Source organism: Nyctereutes procyonoides, unplaced genomic scaffold (genome assembly GCF_905146905.1).
Source record: "Nyctereutes procyonoides isolate TBG_1078 unplaced genomic scaffold, NYPRO_anot_genome, whole genome shotgun sequence".
Taxonomy (NCBI): Eukaryota; Metazoa; Chordata; class Mammalia; order Carnivora; family Canidae; genus Nyctereutes; species Nyctereutes procyonoides.
In genome coordinates this window covers 9,886,053-9,901,731 of record NW_026575148.1, presented here as the reverse complement: position 1 = coordinate 9,901,731, position 15,679 = coordinate 9,886,053, and positions in this window count along the sequence as shown.

Here is a 15,679-nt window from a genome sequence, read left to right as displayed (position 1 = left end):
CATGTTCAGTCTCCGTTCCCCACCCAGGGCAAAAACTCATGAGTCTGGTGCTAGAGGAGAAGCCAGGCCAGGGATTGTGGAGTGTCAGCCAGCAAGTACAATGCAAGCATCAGGACACTGCAGTTCAGAGATCCCTGTAGAGGGCAGGGAGGGCAGAGAGCCCACCAAATCATCCCACAGGGGAGAACCTCCCTGCCAAGGTCCAGAGCAACCAGCATTCAAAACACAGCCCCAGGAGGAAGACTAATACCAAGCACTAACAAGCCCAGCAGGAATATCCAGATCAACCAATAATTACTGAGGAAATGCTTTATAAAAATTAACATATATAGGCCTTAAAACTACGAGTTATTATTAAAATCAAGTTGTTAAAATCATTCATAGATAAGGAAACCACAGAATTATAACCAAGGTCACAGAGCCAGTGGGTAGAGGATCTAACCCCAGGTCTCTAACTCTACAGGCCATGCTCTTAACCACTGTGTTCTTTACTGCCTCCCTTTTTACCCCTTTACCCCTTGACTCCTCATACCACCCCCACCTGGATGCTGGAAGAGCCAGGCGCAGAAGAGGAAGTGGAAAAGGGAAGAGGACCTAAAGGAATTTGGTTGAAAGGACACCTAATGCTTGCCCCTCACAGTCACATCATTGATTCCTAAAGCAGGGTCAGGGCTGAAACTAAAGGGAAAAAACTTTACATTGGAAGAAAGAATAAAATGTTGCTCTGGAATGGACCCTTTAATACCTGTTAGCGACAATCTACCAACTCGGTTTAAAGTGCTAGCAAACACTAGAATAGGGAAAGCCTAAAAAATCACGTGTAACATATGGTGATAGAAGAAGAAAGCTATTACCTGATCATACACGACTGAATCCAGAGCAGTCAATAAATGTTTCATTTTGACAGCTATTCTTAATAGCCTCAAATTGACAACATTGTGCTTAAAATAGCCTTGCCATGCAGATCAAGAGGTAAACTCATTCATGAGGCTAAGATTAATTTCAGTCATAGGTTTATCAAAATATAAGTCTACAAGGACCTTGGGAATTCATCTATTTATTATCCATTCAACAGACTGTGTGAAGTCTAAACCGGTAAATGAAAAGTTGTTGGGCACACAATGTAAATGAAATATAAAGCAAAATTGACTAACTGCTATAGAAATGTCCAAAGAGTAATTGAAGATTAATGATGACTTAATAACACAAAAGAATAAACCAATGGAATATTTACTTGCAAGTCTTTTTAAAAATTCATAAGTTCAAAAATTTTGCAACTTCAAAAATTGTTTTTCCTCATCAATTGATTCATCCTTTCACTTCCAAACTGGCAGTAAGATAAGGGACTTAAAACAGTCAAACGAACGAAAGCTATGAGATAAATGGAAAAACATTCTAACTTCTAGAAAACCATACCAGCTTAGAGGAGTTTGAAATATGTTGGACAAAGACCCCTTCCTTTTCTTTCACCTCCAAATATAAATCATTCTTGAAAATTAAACAGATTTTCCAAACAAAACTTCCTCTCTAGCGAGTTATACATTAAAACTCTTTCAACAGTTATTGGGGGGGGGGGTAGGAAATCTGTCAAAAACATATGGATATTTTGGACTAGACTATTTTTTACATGAAAACCTATTCATTGTGGTGAGTCATGGAAAAAAAGAAATTTTTTATCCGTATTTTTTGGTTGAGAAAATGACTTTCGTAAGCTATTTCACACATAAAAATGCTGTTGAGAGAGAAACCTTGTTAGAAAACCTAAATTGTTTCTAGAATACTTAACGTCAAGTAATCTTGGGGAGGAGGTCATCTCCCAATGAGAAAAGAAAACATAAGTAGCAGAAATAATTTCAAGGAGCTGAAACCCTAAATAGCTCGGTCTGGGGTTTATAATTGTGTTCACACAAAGCATTAATATAACAGCTACCTCATTTTGCTTCCTTCCTGACCTATTGTAATTTTTAAATGTTATACATTTTCCCAAAATTAATTTTATCACCAGCTTCCCATTTTCAACTGAGGACAAAATTAAAGGGAGCCAAATCTAGCTTTTTGATTTAGCACCAGTATAAATGCCTAAGCCACAGCTTTAGAAATTCTGATTTGTCATTGATCTTGGGTGAACCTTTGGTAATTAGTATTTTTAAATAGTGTCCCTTAGATGAAAACCGCTGCTCTGGCTTGTTTGTATACGCATATGGGGCACATAATTCCTTTACTAAAAACACCTTCAATCCAAATCAAAGAGAACAGATAGATGCAAACCTCCAGTTAAATCTATAAGCGGAGTCAGCCTTGTATGTTCAACGTTCCTACACTTCTGCAGCTCTGGTGTTTCCTGGCCATTCACTGTAGTTCTCTCACCACAGTCTGTATCTTCATTGTGAATCAAATTTTCATAAATAAATCATAAATAAAATTTAAAAGCTCTTTTGTAAAGTAGGCACTTACGGAGCCTTTGTTAAAACTGGAATTAGGAGACTGTTTTGACTTTAAGTAGCCCTCATTACAAATGTATCTAATAGTCACTGAAATGATCCTTTCTGTAATAACATCTGTATTCCCATGCATTCATATTTCTTTCTACAGATATTCCATTTTAACTTGACATTGGTTAAAAATTAGTTGATGATTCTTCAACTGCCCTTTTGGACAGGAGATTTGTCCCCATAGCTTTCAGAGAAGCTCTGGTGTAATCAGGAGCTCTGATTGTATAAGCCAAAGTCTCTTATCTCATTTGCCGACTAAGCCAATCGTTATTTCCATTGGGTTTTCACTTCATGAGAGGATCAGGAGAAAATTCATTCTCCAATCATAAGATGGCATGTAAAACTGGTTGATAATGGCCAAGAGAGAAATAGAAGGTAAGTAGGAAAAATCATTTTCCATTTTTTAAATACAAGGGTGGCTTTTCAATCAGCAAGTCTATTCAGCCTTTTATTCAACTACTGTTGTTAAAATTAAATATCAGTGTTGATGCTTTTCATCCAAAAAGAATAACACTTATTATTCAACCAGCATTCATATTACTACTCACGCATTCTTATCCCACGGCAAATATATAAGGCGGAACGTCCTTCTGTTGGAAATCCTCACCTTTGAGGTTCAGAAACATTTAATGATTTTTTTTCAGTGTCAAACACCAAAGGATGGCAACACGTAATTCTTAAATTCTCAATTCTTACTTCTTCCCTAATATAAATGTCAACAGAAGTGAGTCAAATGCAGGCTATTACTCTCAGTATTTCATCAGGCAACAAGTATTTATTTACCTAGTACCATATCATCGCCCCACAAGGATGCCCAAGAGTAATAAAGCATGACCTCTTGGAATTTACAATTTGGTCACATCTAGCTAAATTAACTATCTCATTTCAGTTAGTGTTAAATTTTAAAGTGTGAATTTTTTCAAGTCAGCATTTTCAATAACTCTATGACTGATGTAAAGAGGCAAATAAGAATTGAGTATTACTACAGGACTAATGATCCGATTGCTTCAACAAATAAAAAGCACAAGAAAAAAGAAAGAAAAGAAAAGAGAAAAAAGTAAGAAGGAAAGTGAGGGGGAAAGAAGCCAATAGATGAAAGACTGCTAGGAAAAATGTCAACCAAATTTAATGTGTGGGTGTTGTTTAGGTCCTGATTTGAATAAACCTGCTGGAGGAATGTGAACACTGACTGGGTGTGTAATTACAGCAAGGAATCCATTTCTTTGTGGAGTTATAATGGTATTTTAGTTTAGGGTTTATAATTATCTTCTTTTAGAAATAAAATTAAAATGTTAATAACTAATGGCTAATATTTACTGGACATTTTGTAAGTCCCAAGAAATGTACTAAATACATTATATATATATATATTGCCTTATTTAAAATTTATAACACTAAACATTGGGTCTTATTTTACAGAAGAAAACTGAGATTCAGATTTCATAAAGGGAATATGCAAAGTCATAGAGCCAGTAAATGTCTAAGCTAACACTTGAAGCCAGGTCTGTTTGATTATAAAACTCCTGCCATACATACTCTACCTGTAGTGAATTGTGGAGTCTTTTGTTTGGTTGTTTTTTGTCATTTTTTTAAAAATCCATTGCGGCCCTCTAAACTATGCTGTTAAAGGTAGAAGGAATAAGGAAATTCCGTGATTTTCTTTCTGAAACCTGAACAATCAAGACTTTTACTGCTGCTGAGTATGTAAGAAATGTCTCACAAAGAGCAACTCAGATTTTCTTTTGATTGTCATGGTAAGGAATTTGAGGAATTTCTTAGGGAAGGCAGAAACATTGTTCTTCTCCCAAATTGGTTCTATAAATTCAGCAAGTGAGTGAACACATTCAAGAACAAGGGATATAGCAGAATCGGCATTTAAATCACTTCGGTTTCAAAATGCTTTGTGCTCTCTAAATCCTTTTGATCAGTAAGTCAGCAATAAGTAGATGTCTAAGTTAGAACATTTTGAGGACTATATTCCAGAACGTTTATAAGAAATCTGGTCCTTTGAAGGGAATGAATTTTCTCCAGTTATTTATTTGAAGGGGGATGAGTCCCTGCTCCAAGGAGATAGCCTGCTGTCATTAGTAGATTGGATCCTTTACAATGTCTTAGAAAATAATTGGACGTGGTAAAACTTGATGGATAGAGAGGATCGCAGAGATGATTCTTAGAGGTCCAGGAACTGTAATGTGTCCCAAATGGACATATTTGTCTTAATATCACTACTATTTGGAGAGCAGTATGAAGAGCACTAGTGCATTTTTAAAGTTTGGAAGGAAAAAAAAAAAACAACAACTATTGCCTGACCTCCCATCCATCCTCTTCTCGACACCTGTACCAGGGAACGCATAGTTTTCGACACAGCCATGCTGTGCATATGCCACACTCTGTGTTTGCAAAATATGAGTAGGAAAAGGCTAACTAGGGGATCCCTGGGTGTCTCAGTGGTTAAGCACCTGCCTTCGGCCCAGGGCATGATCCTGGAGTCCCGGGATCGAGTTCCACGTCAGGCTCCCTGCATGGAGCTTGCTTCTCCCTCTGCCTGTGTCTCTGCCTCTCCTTCTCTCTCTGTGTCTCTCATGAATAAATAAAATCTTAAAAAAAAAAAAGAAAACAAAAAGGCTAACTAAGGAAAGACCTAGCAGGAATGCATTAGATCCACTCTGTGGTCCCAAGGGCTGGCTCTTACCTCCATCTCTAGCAAAAGGTTGTTCCAAAGGGAATCTGTCAGGGAAAGGAAGTGTTTCTCTTAGGACTTCAAATAATAAAGTTTTAGATCAGTCATCAAAGACTCACAGACATTTAGAATGAGAGATGGTTTTAGAAACCAAGTTCATTATTTGGGGAATATGAATAATAGTGAAGGGGAATATAAGGGAAGGGAGAAGAAATGTGTGGGAGATATCAGAAAGGGACACAGAACATAAAGACTTCTAACTCTGGGAAATGAACTAGGGGTGGTGGAAGGGGAGGAGGGCGGGGGGTGGGGGTGAATGGGTGACGGGCACGGAAGGGGACACTTGACGGGATGAGCACTTGGTGTTATTCTGTATGTTGGTAAATTGAACACCAATAAAAATTAATTTATAAAAAAAAAAAAAAAGAAACCAAGTTCAACAAGTTGAACTCTTGTTTTTCATATAGAGAAAGGAAACCCATAGAGAGCAAATCATTTGCCTAAGCTAACACCATAGAGTTGGTAAACAAAAGAACTGGGACTAGAAAGAAAACTTCTCTCACAATTTGGGAGCAAGTGACTGCCTGGATATCTCGAGAAATCATACTTAAACCTTCAGCATAACAGTGCACATTTTAGCTAAATCTTGCTTTATAAAATAAACAATATTTTATGGGATAAAAGAATTTAAAAATTCTTTATGTCATGAGAATAATCCACTTTTGGAAAATATTTTTCTCCATTTTGAAGTGAAAACATTACTGACACATATAGAAAATACTTGAAAGAACTATAAAGAAGTGATAGTTCCCTTAAGAAGTGACACACATGAAGCCATTCTATAAAGAATGGCAAGCCTTGGACAGTGTGTGCACTGTCCAGTATTCTTCACCAGGAAAAGTTTTTAATGAAGTCCTGTATTCTATCATTTTTGAACAATTTGAGTTGTTCATCTGAAAGTCCCTGTGGTATTTTGAATTTTTTTAATCACTATCTGGATTCAGATTTCTGAAGGTATATTACATTTCATATGATCTACAGTAAAAATCCATAAGAAATAATATCATAAAACAGTCAGCCCCCCCAAAAAAGATGTTGAGTATAATATTGCAGATGAAATTACACCGAGAAGCAAATGTCTGTCTAAGGTATATTTTCCTACCTCCAATAGTAGACTTTGAACTTAATATAGAAAATTTTTCTTAAAAAGATATAATTTATCACACAATATAAGAATATCAAACTATACATAAAAATATATTTTTTAAATCTTTCCCTGAAGACATTGACTAGATCAAGTAATTACTTCAAATTATTAAAGCATTTATATCTATAGGAGATGCATGTGGCAGATAGCAAAACAGTAGCAAATCTGAAGGTCCCATTTTCTGAGACATGAAATCAAGAAGAATTAAAATAGAATAAATGAATATGATCACGTCAAAAGCATAAAGGGGCTCCCTCTGGCCAAATTTAAGGCAATTTAACCACAAAATAATAATAGTGCTAATGAATTATTATGCACTGGAAAAGTTTCATGATCCATAATGTTAAGAGAAGAAGAGAGAAACTGAGAGAAAGAGAAAAAATAAAGCTAGTTTCACCAACTTATTAACAACTGATAAATCTAAGAGGTACACAAGAATTCATTGTACTACTCTTTTAACTTTACTGCACTTTTGAAATTTTTCAAGATAAAATGCTACGGGAAACAATTATTTCCCCTTCTCCCCTCCTCTCAATATATATAGCAGGAGAAAAAAAGTAAAGCATAAGATCAGACATCTTTCAGTAGAGAACTAATATTCAAATAAAGTGATTCAGATAAAAGCTCAGAGGTGAAAAGATTAAATAATTAGGTTATGGTCATAATTGGGGACTTTAAACCCAATCAATTCTTTGGACATTAACCTTTTCTAAATAAAAGAATATAAAAATAAGAATGGAATAGTATGGTTATTATATATGAAAGGGAACTCTGAAGGTCTCATTTTAATCGGTTCTGTTTCCAGCACTCTCTGTAGGACGGAGAGGTCTGACAGCCATAGAACTTTGTATTAATTTGACAGTTAAACTGTCATCATGGAAATGGATATATCAAGTACCAGCCATGGTGGCATAAGCCATTTCAATATTCTAATTCCCTGCTCATAAAAACTTTTCTGTAGATTTTGGTTGGAGGAAGGGAGTAAAGGAGCCACATTGACTAGTCAATAATGCTCTGTTCTTTGGCAGATATATTTCTCTTGACATTCTAACCGATACATCAGATTCTTCTAGTTATCGTCAGTGTACATGGTTAAATAATGTCTTAGTGATTAGGAAAAATTGTGTTGCTTGAGTATTTAGATATGTGAATGTGAAAAAGAGATCCTGGGGCATGATAGGTAAAGGAATGTTTTTCTTCAAGTAGTGTCTTTATTTCTGAAGTGACCTTGAGGTTTAGTAATAATATTAGAAAGAAACTGATTTTGAAGGGTGAGAAACAGATCTTCATTTAGGGTTTTCCTTCAGAAAAGGCAAACGAGCTGTGACACTCTTTCCTACAGAAGAAAATATAGAATGATTTTTCCAACTCTCAATTGTGTTGCTTTAGTAGATTTTTAATTCCCGCAGAGATGAATGAGTTGAAATTAATTCATTCAACAAGCGTTTGTTCAGTTTCTATCACATGTGAGGCTTCACTCTGGGGATCCAGCACTGATACCAGCTCTCATAGAGATATAGTCATATTTTTTGTGATTTATTTTAACATTCTTCGACATGTAAAGCAAGGTAATTTTCTTTCACAGGGGCCCTTATCTCTCAAACTACACAACATTTCATGTGTTACATTGGCCTAACTACTGTAACAAATTATTTCAATTCTCAGCACATCAGAAGACAAACCAGTGGGATCCCATAACGGCAAATGTAGGTATTGTCATATCTAAGTCAGTCTCACAATTAACCAGAATTTTCAAAAAATGATTTCCTTCCTGATGTGCCAGATCTTTCGTATTTATCCGTCAACAAACATCGGCCAGATAAATTGTTCCTGAGACCACCAGCAAGAGAGTTCCATGATCTGTTTGAATACCCAAGAAGAGTATCAGTGATGGCAGAATGGAAAGTAACAAGACATCAGCACTGGAACAGGAGCAGTTTGTGGGAATCCACCCAGCGCCAAATAAAGGTTACAAATGAAATAGTCAAAACACAACAGAAATCATGGAATGCCATGGGAATATTCTGGTGGGAACAGATTAAAGAAATCAAGTCTATCCTTACAAGCAAATATCATGGAGAGAAAAAGAGCAGTGAATTATACATCTTCAGATACTCAAGGAACTTCACATAATAACAAGAAAAAAATAGAAAATGCAATGTACCACAATAATTGCTCCCAGATGGTCATTTTGGCACAGGCACAATGGGAAGCTTACATATATATATATAAATTAGTGTGTGTGCGTGTGTGTGTGTATAGTGTTAGTATATTATTATTATATAATATTATATATATTTTATATATATGTATATGAATTAATAGAAAATGCATTAGAAAGTGGCCATTTTGTACAGGATTGAGTAGAGTTCTGGAGGCAGACATCTGCTCGGTAAATTACCTTCAAATTTTAGAGGCAAAGGAAAAAGTCAATGTTTATTTCACCTTTCCTGGCTATTTTCACCTTAACCTAGCTATTTACATAGATCTAGCCCCAAAAAATTTAGTCACAAGCTGAAAAACATAACTTTACAATAGAAGAATCAGACTTTCAAACCTCTTAATCCTAGGGCCAGATTTAATATCACCGTTGGTGGAACTAGCAGACATTCATGATTCCCAGGGTGATCCAATGGAAAGTACTGAATATCACCTATGATTTTAACTTTGGCAAAAATGTTTAACTTCAATTTTATAAAGCCTGTTAGATTTAACTCCTAGATTAGAGATTACTGGACATAAAAGAGCAAGCAAAACACCACCATGAGATGGGCATCAAACATTATCAGACATTCTAAAGAACAACTGAGAAGACCTCAGCAAGTCAGAACATCATCCCAAAAGGTACTGCGGCAGAATGAAAGAGACTCAAGGAATTTAACAAAGTATATTCAGATTGCATCGTGATTCAGATAGACCTGCCTGCAAAGAGACAATAGAAGAGATTTATATACAGATTATTAGGTGATATTAATGAATTATTAACTTTATTAGCTGTGATACTGTTATTTTGGCTCCACAAAATGTTTTCATTTTTTTAAAAACACTGAAAATAAATAAATAAATAAATAAATAAATAAATAAATAAATAAATAAATAAATAAATAAATAAAAAACATTGAAGGATTGGGATAGAATGTTATATTTATTTAACTTAAAATACATCGGCACAGGGAGGGTGATATATTTGTACACATTAGCTTTACTGTACAAACTACAAGCAGAATACATTTACCAGGGATAATTAGTTAGCATGTAGAAGACCATTCAAAAGCTCTTCAAAAGTAGCTGCTGCTAGCTTCAGCTATCTTTATCTCCAGTCACCAAAGTATTATTAATAAAAATAATGGATGTTAGGAATTATTTTTGCATTAGGGAAGGGATCGGTGTTCGATGCACATGGATTGGCTAGAAATATTTTATAGGCACACGGGTCCTGAATTCTGTTGCTAGAATATTGTTGCAGCAGCCTGGAGTAAACCTCTGCGAGTTGTCTGGCAGAGGAACCAAACAGAAAAGGAGCTGGATTTTACCGTAAATACAGACAGCTGGTGTGACTGTGTTGGTGTTAATCAATGCCCATCGATGCTTGCTGGGTGTCAGAATTCAGTCCGAGGCTTGCCTTATTTCTCACATTGTAATGTATCTCCTCACACCTACGTTGAGAGAAAAGAGACCTAGGGTCTTCACCTGCATCTAACTATTGGAAGTTGTTAACTATCAACCAAAAGAACTGAATTGTGAAGGAGCAATGGAGCTTATGTCAATCCAAAAGAGACTTTTCTTTTTCCAAAAGAGACTCTTGACTGCCGTCAAGAATAATTTCAGCTACCCATGAACACTGTGATGGGTGCAAAAATGATGATTGACCAGACAAGGAATTTTTCTCAAAGATCTTCAAATATGTAAAGACAAACCTCAAGGCCATAAAACTTTTGCTTTTATCTAATTTAAATTAAAGGAAATTTCAAAAAATTACTGATTATTCTTTTACTTAGTCTTTTTTTATATGAAATAACACCTGGATATCTATTTTCAATCCAAAGTTTAATGCTTAGTTTATCTTCCAACTAAATTACAAATTCCTTGCTTTTTTATTTTACCTACATCATACTCCTTAAAATAGATTCTTTCTTTTTTAACATCAAAAGTATATTTATGCTAGTTCTTTGAAGCTAATCATAAAACCATTGAAACCTATAATTCCCACCAGAGTGAAGAAACAAAGAGTGTTTTATAGAATTTCTGGTTCCATTTAATTAATTGATCATAAATCATTGCTTGCCATTTATATGTTAACTCTAACTGAGGCCAAGAAAAAAATTCTCACGTCTTTTGTTCAAAAAAGCATTCCTGGTACAGAATCTTGTCAAAATAATTCTCAGCTTTGTGGAAGCGGAGGAGAAAGAAGCTGCTTACTATTGGATCATTCAGGACTTGACACTCTTGCAGAGTAAGCAACATATTTTTAAAAATGAAAGGTCAAATGTTAAACCTTTCTGGTGAAGTGGTGACTTGTTTTAAGATCCCCTAGTCATAATTAGAGTATTGTGGCTTTCAGTGTTTTCTATTATTAACCCTTTGTGTATACAATAGTTTGTACTTCCCATATTTTAATTTGAAGCCAATTATGTGGGGTTTAAATACACTTTTTTTTTGCCTCATTTCATAGGCAAGTAATAGGCCTACTCCTAAAAAGTTGCCTGAATGAATGTCAAATATTTGTGGAGTATATATTTCAACTTTACCGGGAGCCCTCACTTAAAATAATGGCATCTAAAACACACATTGGGGGAAAAAATCTGATGTAGTAAGAAAAATGTGTATTTACTTCTAGATGTGTATTTGCTTCTAGATGTTACTTTAGGTTTGAGTATATTTACACTAAATGTGTATTTGCTTCTAGATGTTACTTTAGGTTTGAGTATATTTCAAGTGCACCTGGAACTCTAAATAAGGTGACACAGAGCTTTGAAGGCATATTATTCCAGCCAAACAAGAGGAATTTAAATGTATTAATATTGCTGGATTTATGAGCCAAATGTACAAGTAAACATTCATTTGTTTCTTCTTTTTTTTTTAAGATTTTATTTATTTATTCACCTGAGAGAAAGAGAGAGAGAAAGAGAAAGCACACAAGAGCACAAATGGGGGAAGTAACAGGCAGAGGGAGAGGGAGAAGCAGACTCCCCTCTGAGCAGGGAGCCCAATGTCCTGCTCCATCCCAGGACCCTGGGATCATGACCTAAGTCGAAGGCAGACACTTAACCAAATGAACAACCCAAATATCCCTCATTTGTTTCTTATAACAGAGTAAGGGTTGGTTAGGCCAGCTGCAGAAAAGTTGATATATTTCCTCCAATCCAATCTCACTAGCATTCAGGCTGTTTCTACCAGTGAAGGATGGTGCTTTGAGAAATGACCATGTCCTTGACAGAGCAAAGAAAGAGCAAAAGTGTCTCACAGCCCACTCAATTATCCCTATTTTATTGTTTCTTTTCCCCACAGAGCAAATTCTAACATTTTCAGAAATACTTAAAGAAAATTAATAAATATGAAACACTATTGCAAGAAACAAAACAGGAGGTAAAGTCTTCCAAGATCACTCGCTTAAAGGTTGATAATAGACTTTGTTCAACTTGAATCTTTTTTTAGACTCTTCTTCCTTCCTATTTTAATCTACTTCCAGAAAACTGCTTCCTTTTGGCAGCTAATGGAGTTAATTGCACTGTTGACTAAATTGCCCCAAGGATGAATATCATGTGTTTAACTGGCTTATAACCCTCCAGAAATTCAAGTCTCCACCCAGCATTTGCCATGAGAAAACAATCCTCCTTGGAAAGTTTCTCTTTCCTGAGTCCTATCCAATCACAAATTACAAAGAAATGTGTATTATGAATAAGCCTCCAAACATACCTGTCCCGTTTCTCTAATTAATAGACCATTATCTTTGATGATCGTTACATATTCATTGTATTCCTTAGCTGTCCTGACAGTACAGTACTATCTTTTTACTGAAGAATTTCTGGCTTTCAACAGAAAGTCAAATCAAGGACCCAAACATTTGTTTGTTTTGGGGTGGGTAGGGGGGTTGTATGCACGCACATGCGCACACGGTCTTCAAAGTAGATTGAGGAAGACAGTGCTTATTTGCTCTTTAAATAATATTTTTAATTTCCTATAATACTGTTCATGGTAATATTGAATCATAATAATAGGATATTTTAAAGTAGCTGGACAACTGGGAGTCTCAGTGGCTCAGTAGGTTAAGTGTTTGACTAAGGCTTAGGCCAAGACCTCCAGGATCCTGAAATGATGGAGTCTGTGATGGCTCCCTGCCCAGCAGGAAATCTGCTTCTCCTTCTGCCCCTCTCTCTGTCCCACGCATGCTGTGTCTTAAATAAATAAATAAAATCTTTTTTTAAAAAAGTAGCTGGATAGTGTTCAACTTATGCCTATCCTTAGAGGTAAAGCAACAAAGAAAAAAATAACAACAAAAAACTACATTGAGCTTTTTATATATTTTTACACATCAAAGAAATTTTTGTCAGATGTCTGCTATTTGCTTCATATGTGCTAGGAAAACAAAGGTAAATAATGCATTCCTAGGCCAGTTGTAGCATGGAAAAGTCAGTCAAATAGTGTTTTTGTGTGTGCTAGGTACTATGACGGAGATAAGGCTAGGCAGTATAGGAGCACAGAAAAGGAACATCTAAAAAAAATGGAGATCACTGACTTAGTGATACTAAGTACATTTCTGAAGGACAAGGGGAAAGGTTAATGCAAAGTGAAGAAACATCATTAAGTAGAAGTACTGCACAGAAACATTCAAACTGGTCCCCTCACAAGAATCAGGATTCCTAAACCCCATCCCCAGAGTTTCTAATTCACTAAGTTTAGGGCCAGGCCAAGAATCTACTGTCTAACAACACCCTCAAGAAACTCTTACTTTCAAGCAAGATTTCAAAACAATTCTAGTCCTCCAACTGGAAGCCTGGTTGTTTTAAGTAGAGGCATAAGAAACTGGCCACCAACAAGGATTAGAAAGTGGCCAGAGACAGAATGAGTGGGATAAGCTTTGAGCTTATCCTGAAAGATAAAGGACTGAATTCAATCTTGCAGATGACATTAACATTTCTGAAAGATCACCCTGTGGAAAATGCGGTATGTTATGGAAAAAAAGCTGGTCTTGAGGGGGCTAATACGGTAACTTAAGTAAGAAATGATGAAACCCTTCATCAAAAGAGGGTTTATAAGGATGCTTGGGTGCCTCAGTTGGTTGGGCATCTGCCTTGGGTTCAGGTCACGATCACAGGGTCCTGGAATGGAGCCCTAGGTCAGGCTCTCTGCTCAGCAGGGAGTCTGCTTCTCTCTCTCTGCTTTTGCTGCTCCCCCTGCTTGTGCTCTCTCTCTCTCTCTCTCAAATAAATAAATAAATAAATAAATAAATAAATAAATAAATAAAATCTTAAAAATAATTTTTAAAAAAAGTGGTTGTAAGTAAGGAAAAGAGGAGAACAAGAAATATTTAGGAAGTAAATGCCACAACGTTTATTGACAGATTGGTGACTGACTAGGGATTGTTAGTTAGGTATGAGTGATCTGGGAAGACTCTGGGGAAATGAATTGGGAAACTGCTAAGACACGTGCCATTCATCAAAAATGAAGAGCAGGGGCAGCCTAGGTGGCTCAGTGGTTTAGCGTCGCCTTCAGTCCAGGGCCTGATCCTGGACCCGGGATTGAGTCCCATGTCGGGCTCCCTGCGTGGAGCCTGCTTCTCCCTCTCTGCCTGTCTCTCTGTCTCTCATGAATAAATGAATGAATAAAATCCTTAAAAAAAAAACTGAAGAGCAGATCTGGGACAAAGAAGAAAGTTTTCTTTTAGATACCCTGAGTTTTACTGGATATTCAGGCATATAATACAGTCCCATACTCAAAAGAAAGTTTCGACGTAAGGCATAGTTTGTGCTATAAAAACAGTAGTGGAAGTTGAAGCCATGCATCTGAGAAGAACTGTAAAGCTGTGGTGAAGCCAATATTTAATATTTAGGCAGGAAAAAAAAAGAGACCTACATTAGAGACTAAAAAGATGGTCACCTTTTTAAATAGAGTGACAGAAACTAAAGAAAAAGAAGGACTCGGGAAGGAGAAACTATTTGTCTGTGTCATATGCCACAGAGAAATCAAGGAAGGTAAGGGCCACTGAGGTCCACTGAACATATGGGGGTCAATGGTGAAAATATCAAGACTGTCTCCTCCACTTTTTTGGGCTAGGCCAATCAAATCACTCCTTCCTGGGAGCTGAATCTTGAGCTTGACCCACAGAGAGGGAAGGTGGTTGATCCTGAGTTTATCTGTCCTGTATGTATGTGACCATAAAGTTCCATAGTTCCACTTTCTATGATCCTGAACTTTCTGCCCTTGGGAAACTTGGTTGTTTAGCATTTTCTCCTTTGTTATGAATTACACCCATATCTTTTCAATGAATTCCATTTTTTTCTTTAAGTTATTCTGAGTTGGGTTTCTTTTGCTTACAGTTAAAAAGCCCAAAGTGATAAAGTAGTCCTGCTTTTTGTTTTTTTGGTTTTTGTTTTTTTGGTTTTTTTTTTTTTTTTGAGAGATAAAGCATTGTTCTCTTTGTCTCCTGAGGGAAAGACAGAGGGCAGAGAGTAGGGCAGAGTGGTCATTGATATAATGAATTTATCGAGTAGGCAGGAGGGGATGGAGTCCAAGCCCCAGGTTAAGAAATGAGCCTTTAGTTGGGCACCTTTTCCATCACAAAGAGGAAGTAGAGATGCCAATAAGCTTATAAGTGACAGGGAGAGGAAGATACAGTTCTCACTTCATGCCTTTGGCTTTTCTCAGAGAAATGGCAGATCCATCATCTGCTGAGTCTGAGCAAGGTTGATGGCAGGAAGGGGATTTGAGAGGAAAGGGAAGATTTAGCATAACCAGTGTCAGTTGATCAGACACACATTGACCATAACTGACACCTCAATCTTAGTTAGAAAGCAGCGACATGTAGCGACATCAATTGTCACTACATATTTTTCTCCAGAAACTCTCAGCTGCTCAGTTCCAGCGCCAAAGAAACAGGATGGCTATATCAGAGTTGAAAGTAATAATGAAAGCATGATTTAAGTAGTGGGCACCAGTGTCTGGGGCTGGACAGGAGAAAATGGGAAGACAGAGGGGGGCTGATTGATTAGGGGGAAATGGAGGACTCAAAGCTCATGGGGTCATGAGGCCAAAGAGCAAGCATAGTTCAAGTAAGGGCAGGAAAGTTACCAGACACAAATG